Genomic DNA, 9,972 nt, shown 5'->3' with positions numbered 1-9,972 from the left:
ACCCAGACGAAAGGAGAACTTTAGGAAGAAAGCGGTACCAGCCAGGTTTCAATCCCGTTCTTAGTTGTTGCAGCCTGTGGAGGAGTTCACAACTCAGGGGCCAGGGCTGGGAGGGACCAGCAGCCCCCTGAGCCAGGGCCAGCGCAGGACACTGGCTCGGTGAGTCGGGGGGGCAGGGAGCAGCTTGTCTGCAGAGGAGAGGGGGACAGGGCAGGGGAGAGGGTGGAGGGCATTGGTGGGAGCTGCCAGGCCTGGGCAGCGAAACAGCCACAAGGAGTCTGGAATGAGCAGAGGATGGAACAGGCCTTCAGGCTCAGGAAACAACTGGCCACTCAAGGCTGAATGGCTGGCAACATGGGGTTAGGGGCTGCCCATTGCAGGGACCAAGGAGTGGTGGCAGGGGCACAGCCTTGCCAACAGTGCTGGATGCCAAAGGCAAGCAGAGGCAGGCTGCAGGGGGCCCTGGGCCCTTGGAGACAGTGCCAGGATAGGTGGGTGGAAGCCTGGGAGCTGCACAGTGTCTGAGTGTGCTCGGGGCACAGGGCAGTGCCAGCCTGACATCGGGTGGGGCAGGGCAGGTGTGAACTGTGGGCTCAGGGATGGGGTGGGCTCGGCACAGGGGAGGTGCCTTCCAGTGGCCAGAGGGCTCAGTCCAGACTCATGGAGCCAGTAGGGGCCCCAGGGGAGGATCAGAGAAGGTGGCAGGGGGCATCCTAGGCTACAGCCAGGGCCAAGGGCAAGAGGGGTCAGAGTAGGTGTCCCTGTGCCTAAGATCAGTGTGCTGGGGGCTGGGCCCAGGGCAGGCAATGAGTGGGCAGTGGGATGGGCTTTTGGCAGAAAGGGTCAGATCCTGGGACCAAGGGACAAAGGTGAGATGTCAGGCCCCAAGAAGCAGTTATAGGGCTGGGAGGGGGGGGATCCAGTCATGGTTGGTGGTCAGCACTGATCCTGCCAGTGGGGAGATCAGGGGCCAAAGCTAGGGTTGAGGAGGTTGGGGTGAGGACTGACAGGGGCCAGGAGCTCATCTGGGAGGGAACTAGGGGAATGAGGCTGGGGTAGGTGGTGCGGGGAACTGGGACCTACAAGCTGAGGGCTGGGAGGTGTGGGTTGGGAGCTGGGGTAGAGGCTGGGTATTAGGGGCTAGGAACTAGAGGCTTGGATCTGGTGCTACGGGCTGGTAACCGGGTGCTAGGAGCTGGGAGCTAGGTACTAGGGGCATGGGGTTGGGGGGATAGTAGCAGACAGGTAGGGGCTGGGAGCTAAGAGCTGGGAGCTGGGGGCTGGGTGTTAGAAGTGGAGAATAGGGGGCTTGGGGCTAGGGGCTGGGAGCTGCAAGCTGGGGACTGGGGATGAGGAACTGGGTTCTGGGGCCTGGGTAGTAGGAGGTTGGAGCTGAATGCTAAGTATTAGGAGCCGGGAACTAGGGACCAAAAGCTGGTGCTGGGTGCTAGGAGCTGGGGCCTGGGGATAGGGACTGGAGATTGAGAGCTGAGGGCTGGGAGGTACAAGCTGGGTGCTAGGTACTTAGAGTTGGCAGATGGCAACTAGGAGCTTAGAGATGAGTGCTGGGAGCTAGGTGTTAGGAACCAGTAGCAGAGAGCTGAGGGCTAGGGCCTGGGAGCTGGGGGCTGGGAGCTGAGAGCTGGGAGCTAAGTGCTAGGGGCTAGGGGATTGACACAGAGGCTGGATCCTAGGGGCCTGAAGCTGAGCAATAGGTGCTGTGTGTCAGGAACTGGGAGGTAGAGACTGGAAGCTGGGGGGCTGGGGGCTGGGTCCTAGAAGCTAGAAGCTGGGAGCTGGGAGCTAGGTGCTAGGGACTTGGGGATGGGTACTAGGGGCTGGAATCTGGAGCTAGGGACTGGGTGCTAGGAGCTGGGATGTGGGGAATAGGGGTTAGGAGCTGAGAGCTAGAAGCTGGGGCTGTGAGGCATGAGCTGGGGGATAGGGGAAGGGTGCTAGGAGCTGGGAGCTGTGAGCTGGGGACTGGGAACTGGGTGGTGAGAGCGGGCGGTTGGGAGCTAGGGCCAGGGACTGGAAGACTGGGTCTGAGAGCTGGGAGCTGGTGGGTGAATGCTGGGAGCTGAAAGGTCAGTACTAGGGCTCAGAGCTGGGTGCTAGGAGCTGGGGGCTGGGGGCTGAAAGCTGAATGCTAGGAGCTGGGAGCCTGGGGCTGAGAGCTGGGGTCTGGTAAGTGATACTGAGAGCTGACAGGTAGGTGCTGACCCTGGGAGCTTGTTGTTAGGAGCTGGGGGCTGGGAGCTGGGTGCTAGGAGCTGGGAGCTTGGAGCTGGTTGCCAGGAGCTGGGGACTAGGATCTGGGGGCTGGGAGCTGGGGCTAGGAGCTGGGTGCTAGGAGCTGGTGGCTGAGAGCTGAGTTCTAGGAGCTAGGGGCTAGGAGCTGGGTGCTAGCAGCTTCAGGCTAGGAGCTGGGTGCTAGGAGCTGGGGGCTGGGAGCTGGGTGCTAGGAGCTAGGAGCTAGGTGCTAGAAGCTGGTGGCTAGGAGCTTGTTGCTAGGAGCTGGGGGCTGGGAGTTCGGTTCTAGGAGCTGATTGCTAGAAGCTGGGTGCTAGGAGCTGGGGGCCAGGAGCTGGGTGCTAGGAGCTGGTGGCTTAGAGCTGAGTGCTAAGATCTAGGGGCTAGGAACTGGGTGCTAGAAGCTTGTGGCTGAGAGCTGGGGCTAGGAGCCAGGGGCTAGGAGCTGGGTGATAGAAACTAGGTGCTAAGATCTGCGCGCTAGGAGCTGGGGGCTAGGAACAGAGTGCTAGGAGCTGGGAGCTAGGAGCTGGGTGCTAGCAGCTGGGGGCTGGGAGCTGCATGCTGGGAGCTGGGGACTGGGAGCTGGAGGCTAGGAAGTGGGTGCTAGGAGATGGGGGTTTGGAGCTGGGAGCTGAGAGCTGAGGGCTACAGCCTGGGAGCTGGGGGCTGAGAGCTGTGTGCTAGGAGATGGGGCTGGGGGCATTGAGCTGAGAGCCGGGGGCTGGCGGGTGAATGCTGGGAGCTGACAGATACATGCTGGACTGGGAGCTGTGTGCTAGGAATGGGAGATAGGAGCTGAGAGCTGAGGACTGGGTCCTGGGGTCCTGGTGCCAAGAGCTATTTGCGAGGAGCTGGGAACTGAGAGCTGGGGGCTGGAGGTTACTAGCTGGGTGCTGGGTGCTAGGAACTGGTTGCTAAGAGCTAGGGGCTGGGTCCTGGGAGCTGGGTGCTAAGAGCTAGGGGCTAGGGTTGGGAGATAGGAGCTGGGGCTGGGAACTGGGAACTGGAGGCTAGGAGCTGGGGGCTGGGGGCTGGGACCTGGGGGCTAGGAATTGAATGCCAGGAGCTGGAAGCCAAAGGCTGGGAGCCAAGGCTGGTGAGTGAATTCTGGAAGCTGAGAGGTAGGCGCTAGGGCTAGGAGGTAGATGCTAGGAGCTGGGGCTGGGAACTGGGACCTGAGAGCTGAGGGCTGGGAGATGGAGGCTAGCTAGAGCTAGAAGCTGAGAGCAGGGTGGTGGGGTCTGGGGCTGGGAGCTGTGAGATAGGGACCAGGGACTGGTAGCTGAGAAGTAGGGACTGGGGATAGAGGTCTAGAGGCTTGTTGCCAGGAGCAGGGAGTTGAAGGCTGGGATCTACGAGCCAGGAGCTGGGAGCTGTCTACTAAGAACTGAGAGCTAGGGGCTGGGAGCTGAGGGTTGGGTGCTAGAACCTAGGGGCTGAATGCTGAGAGCTGTTAGTTGGGTGCCAGGAGCTAGGGACTGGTAGCTGGGGTCTGGGTGCCAGGAGCTGGGGACTGGGACATAGGGGCTGGGTACAAGACACTGGGGACTTAAAGCTAGGGGCTGGGCTCTAGGAGCTGGGGGCTGGAAACTGAGAGCTAGGAGATATGATTTATGAGCTGGGTGCAGGGAGTTGAGTTCAGAGAGCTGAGGCCCAGAGTTGGGGGTAGGAGCTGGTTGCTCTGACAGATGAGACTGAGGGCCTTGGCACCTGAACAGCTGGGCCGAGGGTGGGTGTCCTGGTGGCCCAGGGAACAAGCCCAGCCCTGGGAAGTGAGTGAATAGAAGAGGGCCACCTGGCAGGTCTGGGCTGAATGTGTTGGGGCTGGCAGGGGGGCGGAAGGCCTGAGGACACAGAGTCAGGTCCCCGGCTCAGAGCCTGGGTAGATGGCCTCAGGGCAAGAGAGCAGGAGACTGCGGGAGTCCTGCAGGAGCTGGGGCAGGAGTTCTGGTTGGTCAGTGCTGAGGGCCCTGAGGAGGGCGAAGTGCCTTGAGCTTTGAAAGCTGGTAGGGGCCGGGTCTGAGCTGACTGACGGGGAGCAGGTGGGCAGAGGTAGGAGACTGGACTGGCAAGAGCTCCAGGGCTGCTGCAGGGAGGGGACCCTGGGCAGTGCAGGCCCCAGGGCTGAGGGGGAAGCCAGAGGCTTTTCCAAAGGGCCCAGCTCTGTTTAGCGGTGGTGGGGTTATGGGGTGGGATCACAAGGTGGCTGACCCAGCAGAGGGGCCTGAGCAGCGGCTGCTGGAACCTGTGGTATAAGTGGGCAAGGGACAGGGGGCTGCCAGGGGTGTCCATCGTTAGAGGAACAGACCTGGCAGGGGGTGGGCTTGAGCTTCTGAAGCCTGAGAACTCAAGGACAGAGGGTGCACTCAGCTTAGCTGGGGCTCACAGTACCTGCACAAACAGGGAAGAAGAGGATCCAAGGGCAGGTGCAGGGCTCCCACCTGGGCTGAAGGTGGGCTGGGATACCCTGGATTCCAGAGCTGCTAGGCTAGGAAGCAGGGCCTGAGGGTAAGTGGGGCTCAGGCTGAACTGACAGACCTGAGAGCCAGGTGGGCAAAGGCAGGGACAGGTTGAGTTTGGGTTGTGGAGGGAGCAAGAGGTTGTGCCTTGGAGCTAGCTCAGGGAGGACCACGCAAGGATGAGGAAGCGTCTGGTTGAGCAAGGAGCTGGAGAGTGGCCAGGAAGGACAGGTAGGCCACAGTGTAGGGAGTGGGGGTGCTGGATTGAGGAGTCACAGGGGGCCACAGGAGCTCAGGCCTAGAGGAGCAGATTAGAAGGAGCCTGGGCTGGGGGCTTGGGCTGGCCGGTGGAGGGGAGGGGGGCAGAGAAAGGCATGCACATGCTCCCAGGGGCTTGGTCCAGGACAGGGAGGGGCCTGGACAGCAGTCACTGGCAGGAGGCAAGGCCTGCTCAGCCTTCACTACATAGAGGGATCCTTCCTGGAGGGAGAGAGTGGGCTCCAGGAGACCTGGAGACACAGAAGGCAGAGACAGGAGTGGCAAGAGGCTCTGCGTGGAGCACCCTGGACTGGAGTGCTGGCAGGGTGCAGCAGGGGCTGCCAATCCCAAGTACAGGCTCAGGCTGGAACAAGAGGGCACAGAGATGGTCACTGGCTCAAAGACCACACAGAAGCTGGCTGGAGCAGGGGCCCACAGTCCGTGGTCAGGCAGAGGACTAGGTCTGGCACCCCGGGGAGGTGGGGAACCTGGTGCCACCCACCTTAAAGTTAATGGATAAGCAAAGTGGGAGGAAGGTACTGGGAGACCCCAGGGCTGAGCTGGCTCTAGGTGGTCTTGGAAAGCTGGCCAGCTGATTGAACCAAGCCCGTGGTTCTGGCCTAGTCAACGAGGCCACAGCCAAGGCTCCTGGTCCTGGAAGCATGTCAGATCAGAGATGTTCCAGGCCTGGCAACTTCCTAGGGGCCTCCAGAGAGGAGGTGCTGAAGTGGGAGTGGATGAGTCTCGCTAGCTCTGTGACCCAGGTGTGTGCCCAGATGTGTTCCTCAGGTGTGTACCCCTGATGCCTGTGAACACAGAAGACGCACCTGGCAGTCAGGCAGCCTGGCCCGGCCTGGGCACATGGTCATGTGGGGTCCCCTCTCTTGCAGCCTCCACCAAGGGCCCATCAGTCTTTTCCCTGGCCCCCGGCTGTGGGACCACAACCGAGTCCAAGGTGGCTCTGGCCTGCCTGGTCGCCAACTACTTCCCAGAGCCAGTGATGGTGTCCTGGAACTCTGGAGCTCTGTCTGGAGCACACACCTTCCCGGCCGTCCTGCAGTCATCCAGCCTGTACTCCCTCAGTAGCATGGTGGTGGTGCCCACCAGCCACTGGACCAGCGAGACCTACATCTGCAGCATCGCCCACCTGGCCAGCAACACCAAGGTGGACAAGTTTGGTGAGCCATAAGCATGGTTGGGAGGGGGTCCCCACAGCCTGTGTCCCCAGCAGATAGGTTCAGGGTCAGCCTGAGGCCCCTGAGGCACGAAGAGATGCAGGGCAGCTGGTGGCCCCTGCCTGTCTCCTCCCACTAAAGGGCTCTGCCTGCCCCACCCTGAGGTCCCACAAATTCAAGGAGGGCATCTTCTGGGGTTACCCACAGGCCCAGGGGACACACAATCTGGATACCCATAATCCAGTCCTTGTGCTCAGAGTCGGATGGTGGGTCTCACAGCTGACAACTGCTTCATGAAACAGCCTAACTTGACCTCATTCCAGTCTGAGGGCCAAACATTCCCTCTCCCAGCTGGGATGCCCACTCTCCTCTCCGTTAAGGTAACACTCCTTGTCTGTCTGCTCTCTCTGCAATGCCAAGTCCCTGCAAGAGAGATTGTTCCAAATGCCAAGGTAAAGTGAGCCCCACCGTTGCTAAGAGGAAACAGCCCCAATGGGAGGACAAACCCAATCCATGCCCCAGCCCCTACGGCCCTGTCACTGACTCTCAGCTCTTCCCACCAGCTCCTCAGCTCCTGGGAGGACCCTCCGTCTTCGTCTTCCCCCCAAAGCCCAAGGACACCCTCACGATCTCCCGAACCCCCGAGGTGACGTGCCTGGTGATAGATGTTGGCCAGGAAGACCTGAACGTGCAGTTCAATTGGTACATGGATGGCAAACAGGTGAACGCAGCCAAGACCAGCCAGCCAGAGCTGCAATCCAACAGCACGTACCGCGTGTTCAGTGCACTCCCCATCTCGCATCGGGACTGGCTCACAGGCAAGGAGTTCAAGTGCAAGGTCACCAATACTGCCCTCCCATCACCTATTGAGAAGGTCATCTCCAAGGCCAAAGGTGAGGCAGTAGGTGGGCGAGGAGGGGTGGGCAACCCCTTCCTCTGTACTGGGAATAACCCTCTCCACCTTCATCCCCACAGGACAGCCCCATGAGCCACAGGTGTATGCCCTGCCCCCACACCGAGATGAGCTGACCAAGGACAAGGTCAGTGTCACATGCCTGGTGAAGGGATTCTACCCGTCTGAAATTGATGTTATGTGGGAAAGGAACCAGGAGCCAGAGCCTGAGAACAGCTACACAAACACGGAAGTCCACCCCGAGGCCGATGGGACCTTCTTCCTGTACAGCAAGCTCACAGTGCCCAAGGATAGCTGGCAGCAAGGAAACACCTACTCCTGCGTGGTGCTGCATGAGGCGCTGCGCAACCACTACACCCAGAAGTCCATCTCCCTGCTTCCTGGTAAATGAGCCTGGCCAGCACACCCAGCGAGTGCCTCTCCCACTGATTGGTGGGGCCCCTGAGCACACCTGGAACCTCACCTGTAAATAACCCCAGGCGACCCACCCTGAAAATAAAGCACCCAGCTCCGCCCTGGCGTCCTGCAAGACTGGCATGATTCTTTCTGAGGCCCACGTGAGCCTGAGCTCTGCCAGGCTGTGGGGTCAGGTGGGGCCTGAGACCTGCACTGTCACCACTGGGGGAGATCGCGTGGGGTCTGTGCAAGCCACCCTGGGAAAGCCAGCCATGGGCAGCCTGCTACAAGGACAGGTCCTTCGCTAACAGTGTCTCCTCTCTGGGTCCCTCCTCCAGCCTGCAGCTACAGTGCTGGAGTGAGGGAGGGATCAGGTAGATGCACCTAGGGAGGCTGTGTGGTGGAGAGTGTCTAAGTTGTCCCAGGGGTCCCCTGCAGGAGTTCCCCATGGTGGCTCTGTGTTCACATAGAGGTCCCCAGATATGGGGACAGGCCCTCTTTTTACACTGGGGCTCCAAGAACAGATCACTCCACACAACACACTCAGGATCCAGGCGGTCTGCCCAGGAGAGGGAGGACACCCACATGGACACTGAGCTCAGACCCATGAAAAGCAAGCCTCTTCTGATAAACAACACTCCAGCACCCACAGGTCACCTTCACACATGCCTCACACATGCCTCACACATGCCTCACACATGCACGCACAAATACATGGATCACAGTGCACACACACACAAACACACACACGTAAACACATGGGCACATGGGTACACATGCACTCACATAAAATCACACATACATGTACAAACACATGGCACACACACACTCACTCATATTCACACTCACGCATATACACACACGTACATACACATGCACACATACACACAAGTAAACACACCCAAACACATGGACACACATGCACTTACAAGCACACACATGCACCCACACACACGTATATACAGGGGCATGCATGTACACACAAACGTGGACACACTCACACACACACATACAAGCACTCCCCTTATACACTGGGGCCTCACACAGGGCAAACTGCACAATGCCTGCCAGCACAAGCCCAGGTCACATGAACACACACACCAGCCTCATCCCACACCCTCCAAAGTTGCAGGAGTGCCCTGTGGGTTGCTCCAAGCTCATCTATACCTGACCAACTCAGATAGGTCCCTACCTGCAAGGACCCACATGCTTCCTCCCAGGCCCACCCTCCAGAGCTGTTCAAATGGGCAACACTCCTGGTCTCCTCACGTCACCATGAGCTCAATCCTGTGATGACAAAGACTGCCACCGGCCTCCTGCACACTCACACTCCTGCCCCCTCACACAAAAGGGGTCAAAAGCCCTTCACTGTTCCCAACATCACTACTTACAACTGTGCTTTCCCGGGGAAGGTGGGCTGTACTGTCCCTCCTGCTCTCCAGACCTTTTCACCCCTGGGAGATGCAATGGAAGGCCCGGGGCCCAGGCAGGAGGCAGGTGGGCTTCGGGTGGCCATGTCCCAAGATGGCCCCTTATGCTACTCTGACCAGCCCAGAGCTGGTAGGCCAGCAAAAACGAGTGGTTCTCACAGCTGGCTGGGCCTTAACCAGGGACAGGGGTTCCCAGCCATGCTGGGGTCCAAGCTGTAGGAGAGGGATGGGACTGAGGACAGTACGCAAGTCTGGGGAGGGGTCCCCAGCACTATTCTGAGAAACCATAGAAGAGGCATGGCCAGGGACAGCTGACCATGGGGACCTGCTGGCTCAGCCCTTCCTGCAAGGGGACAGGCAGGGAAGACAGGGTGAGGGAACTGGAGGGCCACCCCCAGCATAGTTGGGGCCCTTCCTCCTGGACCTTTCTGTCCCCCATGTCTGTGCCAGCACCACGGCATGGACACCCTCGCTGATTCCTTGTCCCCTTCCCAGAGCTGCACCTGGATGAGAGCTGTGTGGAGGCTCAGGATGGGGAGCTGGATGGGCTGTGGAGCACCATCTCCATCTTCATCACCCTCTTCCTGCTCAGCGTGTGTTACCGTGTCACCATCACCTTCTTCAAGGTCTGATCCTCAGGGCCTCTACCCTGTACCAGCCCCCAACTCCCCACCTCCAGCCCATCGCCCCCTACAGCAGGCTACTCTGCCAGTAGGGTCCCCATGCATGGAGCAGCCGGACCCCAGGCGGGTAGGCAGAGAGAGAGAGGGGACCTCAGGGCTCCGGGCCTGGGGCTGTAGGGGCCTGGGCTGGCCTGCTCACTGTTGCCACGCTGTCACCCGCAGGTGAAGTGGGTCTTCTCCTCGGTGGTGGAGCTGAAGCGGACCATTGTCCCTGACTACGGTAATATGATCGGGCAGGCTGCCTAGGGGCTACTGAGAGAGGAACACATAGAAGCCAAACCTACCACAGGCTTCAGATGGCTCCACCCTCCACCCAACCTCCACCATGCCCTGTGGCCCCACCGCTCCTGACCACTCACTGCCCTCTGACCATGCTGTCTCATTTCCCTCCTGTCAGGGAAC

The sequence above is a fragment of the Elephas maximus genome, chromosome 21, assembly GCF_024166365.1.
Source record: "Elephas maximus indicus isolate mEleMax1 chromosome 21, mEleMax1 primary haplotype, whole genome shotgun sequence".
In the NCBI taxonomy this organism is placed as follows: Eukaryota; Metazoa; Chordata; class Mammalia; order Proboscidea; family Elephantidae; genus Elephas; species Elephas maximus.
Note: the sequence above shows the minus strand (reverse complement) of the source record.